This window comes from Panthera tigris, chromosome B2 (assembly GCF_018350195.1).
Source record: "Panthera tigris isolate Pti1 chromosome B2, P.tigris_Pti1_mat1.1, whole genome shotgun sequence".
In the NCBI taxonomy this organism is placed as follows: domain Eukaryota; kingdom Metazoa; phylum Chordata; class Mammalia; order Carnivora; family Felidae; genus Panthera; species Panthera tigris.
The window spans coordinates 3444705-3451025 of record NC_056664.1 but is presented as its reverse complement, the minus strand read 5'-3'; the positions used below and the strand labels follow the sequence as shown (position 1 = coordinate 3451025).

General features: G+C 42.7%; 1 pseudogene; it reads left to right on the top strand.

The window, feature by feature from the left end:
* Window positions 1-2087: 2087 nt before the first annotated feature.
* On the top strand, window positions 2088-4477 carry LOC102956326 (annotated as a pseudogene).
* Window positions 4478-6321: the final 1844 nt, after the last annotated feature.

Below are 6321 nucleotides of genomic sequence, written 5' to 3'. Positions count from 1 at the left end.
CAGACAGGAGTGAGAGATAAGAAGGGTGGTAGCAGGTGAGGCACAGGGACTTTGTGCATATTCCTGTGGGTCAGATAAGTGCCAAGATTCAGTTTGTTTGCAGGAGTTAAATGTACGCTAGCAGTTTCCTACAAGATGGATCCAAAAGCAAGGATGCCAAGCAGGTGGCTTTGCACAGATCAAGAGAAGGCAATTGAGCTTGGACTAAATGCAAAGCCATCAAGGGACTGCAAGATAGAGATTCAAAGAAACAGACTTCTGATTTGAAATCTCAACTGGCACAAAATGAATAGGGAAAATCCTATTTTTAGGGAAGAGTCAGGAGCTAGGAAAATATACTAGCCACAGTATGAGATATCAGGGTAGCATTTCTGATGGAGAAAATGGTCAGGTTAGACAAATGTTACATTACACAAAAATAAATTCAAAATGGATAAAAGACCTAAATGTGATACAGGAAACCATCAAAATCCTGCAGGAGAAAACAGGCAGCAATGTCTTTGGCCCGGCCAAGCAACTTCTTACTGGACGTGTCGCTGGAGGCAAGGGAAATAAAAGCAAAAGTGAACAATTAGGACTTCGTCAAGATAAAAAGCTTCTGCACAAGGAAGGAAGCAATCAACAAAAACTAAAAGGCGACGGACGGAATGGGAGACAATATTTGCAAACGACATATCAGATAAAGCGTTAGTATCCAAAATCTGTAAAGAACTTACCCAGCTCAACACCTAAAACCAAATAATCCAGTGAAGAAGTGTACAAAAACATGAATAGACACTTTTCCAAAAAAGACATCCAGAGGGCCAGCAGACACATGAAAAGATGCTCAACATCACTCATCATCAGGGAAATACAAATCAAAACCACAATGAGATATTACCTCAAGCCAGTCAGAATCACTAAAATTAACAACTCAGGAAACAACAGATGTTGGCAAGGATGTGGAGAAAGGGGAGAACACTTTTGCACTGTTGGTGGGAATGCAAGCTGATGCAGCCACTCTGGAAAACAGTATGGAGGTTCCCCAAAAAGTTAAAAATAAAATTACCCTACAACTCAGTAATTGCACTATTAGGTATTTATCCAAAGGATACACAAATGCTGGTTCAAAGGGGCACATGCACCCCAATGTTTACAACAGCGCTATCAACAATAGCTAAATTATGGTAAGAGCCCAAATGTCCAGCTACTGATGAATGGATAAAGAAGATGTGGTGTGTATATATACACATACATACACACACACACACACACACACACACACACACACACACACAATGGAATACTCCTCAGCAATGAAAAAGATTTAAATCTTGCTTTTTGCAACAACGTGGATGTATCTGGAGGGTATTATGCTAAGCAAAGTAAGTCAGAGAAAGACAGATTCCATGTGATTTAACTCATATGTGAAATTTGAGAAGCTCAACAGATGAACGTAGGGGAAGGGAAGGAAAAATAAGATTAAAACAGACGGGGAGGCAAACCATAAGAGACTCTTAAATACAGAGAACAAACTGAGGGTTGCTGGAGCAGGGTGAGTGGGGGGATGGGCTAACTGGGGGATGGGCATTGAGGAGGGCCCTTGTTGGGATGAGCCCTGGGTGTCATATGTAAGAGATGAATCACCGGGTTCTATTCCTGAAGCCAAGACTACACTTAGGTTAACTAATTGGAATTTAAATTTAAAAAATTAAAAAAAAAAAAAAAAGAAACATAATCAGTACGACATTAGCCGTAACTGGATTTCCTCAAAGCAGATTCTGAAAGTTTAATTCTGTTCACAGGGTTTATTGCGGGGGTGGGGGGTGGGGGTTGGAGGAAGTGAAGATAAAGGAGGGGTGAACAGGTGAAAACAAGTTCCAGATGTGGTCTTAGTCATCAGAACGTATCAGCCACGTCCAGCCTACGAGACCGCGGAATGAATCTGCCTACCGGAGCACCCCACATGTGGAGGTGGCCGAGCTCCTTCCCGCAGGCGGTAACCAGCCTAGGTTCTCTGAATAAGGCCCGGACGCGGGTGGGGGGCGTGTGTACCCTCCTGGTAGGGGTTGCTTTCTCTTGCCAGAGGCAATTCTCCAGACAAGGTCAACTGTTTCCAGCCAGGGCTCATAGCAGTAGAGTCACGAAGGCACAGGCTACCAGAGGGGGTGGGGAGGACCCACAATGCGCCCTACAACATGAAGCTGGCTGGATGTCGGACGTGAGGGACGGTGAAATGCAGCGTCACAAAGCAGGAATTGACCGCGGGTTGGGGAACACGTGACCTAGAGCGGGACGTCCGGGGGAACACTGTCGCACGCGCACGGACAGGTGGAGCGTTCAGAAGGTAAAGTTACGGGAATCGGATGGACCCTGTGTGATGTGGGACATGCAGATTTCACAGTCATCCCTTCTACAAGTCAAATGCTGCTGCAGAAGCATAAAGGGCAGAGAAAGCGTGGATTGAACAGAACGCATAGGCAGGACCACGCACACACTGCGGTATTTCCGCTTCTCTGTCCCCTTCAGTCAACCGGAGAGAGGCCACAGCCGTAAAACATGTTTGTCTTTGCCGTCCTCACTTGTTTGTTTTCCTCAAAAGGTTTTTCCTGTACTGTCCATGAGGTGGAAGATAAACTGGATTGACTTCATCCGGGGAACAATCTTGCTTTCTCTTACTGGACCTGGCTGTGCGGGAAACTTCTTTTTGTTTGCGAGCCATGTGTCCGTTTTTGTCATGGGTCCTAAGAAAAAGCCCACAGACCTTCTCCTCGTCCACCTGGCTTTTACCAATACCATGACACTTTGTGCCAGAGGCATTTTCGATATGACAGCAGCTTTTCATGTCAGTAACTTTCTAGATAGTGCCAGTTGCAAAACCGTGTTTTATCTGGGGAGAGTGGCCCGTGGCCTCTCAATGTGCACCACCTGCCTCCTCAGCGTGGTCCAGGCCCTCACCATCAGCCCCAGGACCTCCTCGTGGAGAAAGCTCAAGCCCCGCACCGCGTGGCAAGTGCTCCCCTCTCTCCTCCTCTTCTGGATCTTGAATTCCCTGATAAGCTCCAACTTGCTCTCCTACATCACAGCCGCCCAGAGCACCAACGGGTCCGGGATCACACCGTCTGGCTCCCACCCCTATTGCCATATGCTGCCCTCCGGGCGACCGTCAGGTGGCTCTTCCTGACTCTCATGGCGCTGCGGGACATCATCTCCCAGAGCCTCACGGGCTGGAGCAGCGGGTACATGGCTTTCCGTCTGTGCAAGCATCGCCGGAGTGTGCTCCACCTGCGGAGCTCCAGATCCCGGAGAAATTCCAGCCCAGAGACGAGAGCTACGCGGAGTGCCCTCCTCCTCATGGCCTGTTTCCTTCTCTTTTATTGGGCGGACTTCATTTTCTCCTTCTGCATCGGCTCCTTCCTGACCAATGACCACACGGTGTTAAATATGAAACTATTTCTAACGCTCGGTTACGCCAGTCTCAGCCCCTTTGTGCTGATCAGCAGGGCCTCCCACCAGCCTCCCCGCCGGGGTGCCCGCGGAGATGTGGGGAAACCTGCTTTCTATACTGATTCTGTTAGTAGCTACAGGTAGATGATGTAGTGAAATTTTTTGCATGGCAAAAATTCTGTGCAGCCTGAACTAGAAGCGTATTATAAAAATAGTGTGCTGGCCTGGGTTTTCCGAGAAGCAAACACCAAGACCAAATTAAATATCCAGGGAAGTTGCCAGGGCAAACAGACTGTGAGAGAAAATGTGGAGGGAGCCCGGGAGGCCCAAGAGCCATCCAAACAAGATGCAAGTATGATTCTGAGTGAAGGACAGAGGAGAAAAGATTGGATGGAAACATCCTAGGCCAACGTCCAGCCTACATAGAGTTAAACGAGGGAGTTATTTGGCCATCAGCAAAATCCCAGGAATACCTCCAAATTCATTTGAAGGGACCAGCACAACTTTGATACAAAAATCTGAAAAAGGACATTGCAAGGTAACAAAATCATAGGTTAACGTTGCTTATGAATATAAATGCAGCAATTGTAAACAAAATATTGGCAAACAGAACCCAACAATACATAAAAAGGGTAATATATTATGCTCCGGTGTAATTTATTCCCGAGATACAAGAAGGGATTAATATTCAATAAACCGAGGAAAATAATGAATCTCATAAAGACATCAAAGGACAAAGAAAGCATGCATTCGTTTTAGTAGAGCCATAAACACACTTGACAAAAATCAACACCCAGTTATGAAAAATATAAATAAAACTTCTCAGGGAAATTACAAAGGAAAGTAAGTTTCTTAAATTGATAGAGATTAGCTACAGGAAAACCACAGTTAACGTCATATTCAATATGGAAATTTTAAATGCTTTTCTCTGAGGTTGGGAATGAGGCAGATGTTTATTATCATTTCTCCTCAGCATTGTTCTGGAGACTCTAGACCCTGTGAGAAGGTAAAAAAAAACAAAAACAAAAACAAAACAAAACAAAAAAAAAACGAGGAGAAGAGAAAAGAAAATGGAATGAAATAAGTAAAATTGTTTTTACTCACCATTAATAAAATTGTGTGTGTAGGAAACAGGAAAGAATGAAAAAGTGGAACTAGCAAGTTCAATAAATTGAAGATCAATAGAAAAAGAATTGCCTTCTACCTATTAGCAATACATAATTGAAAATTTTACTAAAAATTTAAACATCAAATATATAAGAGAAAACAAGCAAATCACTTATGCGATTTCTCCACTGAAAACTATGAAACATTGATACATTAAAGCTACATAAATAAATAAGAATCCCACGTTCGTGGAAAGTAAAACTCAGTATGTTTAAGGTGTCAATTCTCCCAAATTTTTTTTAATTTTTTAAGTTTATTTATTTATTTTGAGAAGGGGGGGTGGGGCAGAGAGAGAGAGGGAGAGAGAGAATCCCAAGCAGGCAGGGTAGAGTCTGGCGCAGGGCTCAGTCTTACGAACCATGAGATCATGCCTTGAGCCAAAATCAAGAGTCGGACGCTTAACCAACTGAGCCACCCAGGCACCCTCCCCCCATAATCACTCTTTAAGTTGCAGTGCAATTTGGATTAATATTCCAAAATGTGTGTGTGTGTGTGTGTGTGTGTGTGTGTGTGTGTGTGTGTATAAACTCGAATGCTTAAGTTTATGTGAAAATATAAAGGACCTACTAGAATGAGAAAACTGATCAATAGAACAAGAGACTAAGCCCAGACTACATATTTATAATAATCTGATTTATTATAAGGGCAACACTTCAGTGCAGTGGGTCAAAAATGGACTTTAAGTGAATTATGTTGGGTTTCTGAAATATCCACATGGAAAAATGCACCTGACCTCCTAACCTACATAACCCAAAGAAACAGAGATGGAATAAAGATTTTAATATGTAGAATAATAAAGCTTTTAGAAGAAAGTGTAAGAGAATATCTTTATGACTACAGAGTAGACAGATATTTTTTTAAAGAACAGGATGTCAAACAGGCTAACCCTACAAAGAATTATAATTTGGACAATATTAAAATTAGGATTTTCTATCCATCAATAGTCATCATTAAGAAGCTGAGTAGAGGTACCACAGATTGGGACAAGATATGCACAATACACATAACTGACAAAAGATTCAAATATATGCAGACTCTTAGACGTCAATAAAGAAAAATAAACAACCCAATAAAAATGGGCAGAGGCTTGAACAGCCACCTCCACTAAATGGTATTCAACGTCCAGTAAACGTATGAAAAGGTGCACCACATCATTAATCCTGAAGGAACCGCAAATCAAAACTACAATGAATTATATCACTGCACACACACCCGAAGGCATGAAACAAAAACATCAACAAGACAAAGCGCTGGCATACATACATATTTTGTTCATTAGCTTTATGAACTTTTAAAAACATTCTAATAGTATTGAATCGAAGAGGGGAAACACAAACAGAACTTGAACACCGCTGCCCTAACCTACCATTCATTCTTATTCATCTTATGAGAGACCCCTGGAGACACTACTGAGCTTGTTGATTATCTGAATGCTGGCAAGTCCCTTGTGGAATCACCTAGTGAAGGCAGTGAAGACTCGTCAAGAAAGGAGGAAAGCAAGCAAGCGAGCGAGAACCCGAGCCAGAGTGGAAAGGAGGCAGGAGCAAAGAAAATCCCATTAAATACAACTTGAATCTCATAAGGTCTTGAACCCAAGACCTCTCACTTTAACAGATAAATCGAACAACAAAGCTACACTATCTTCAATGTTATTTGAAATACATAATATAGGAAACATTTAATGATGTTAATTATATACATCTTTATGAGAAACTGCATCGATTTGAG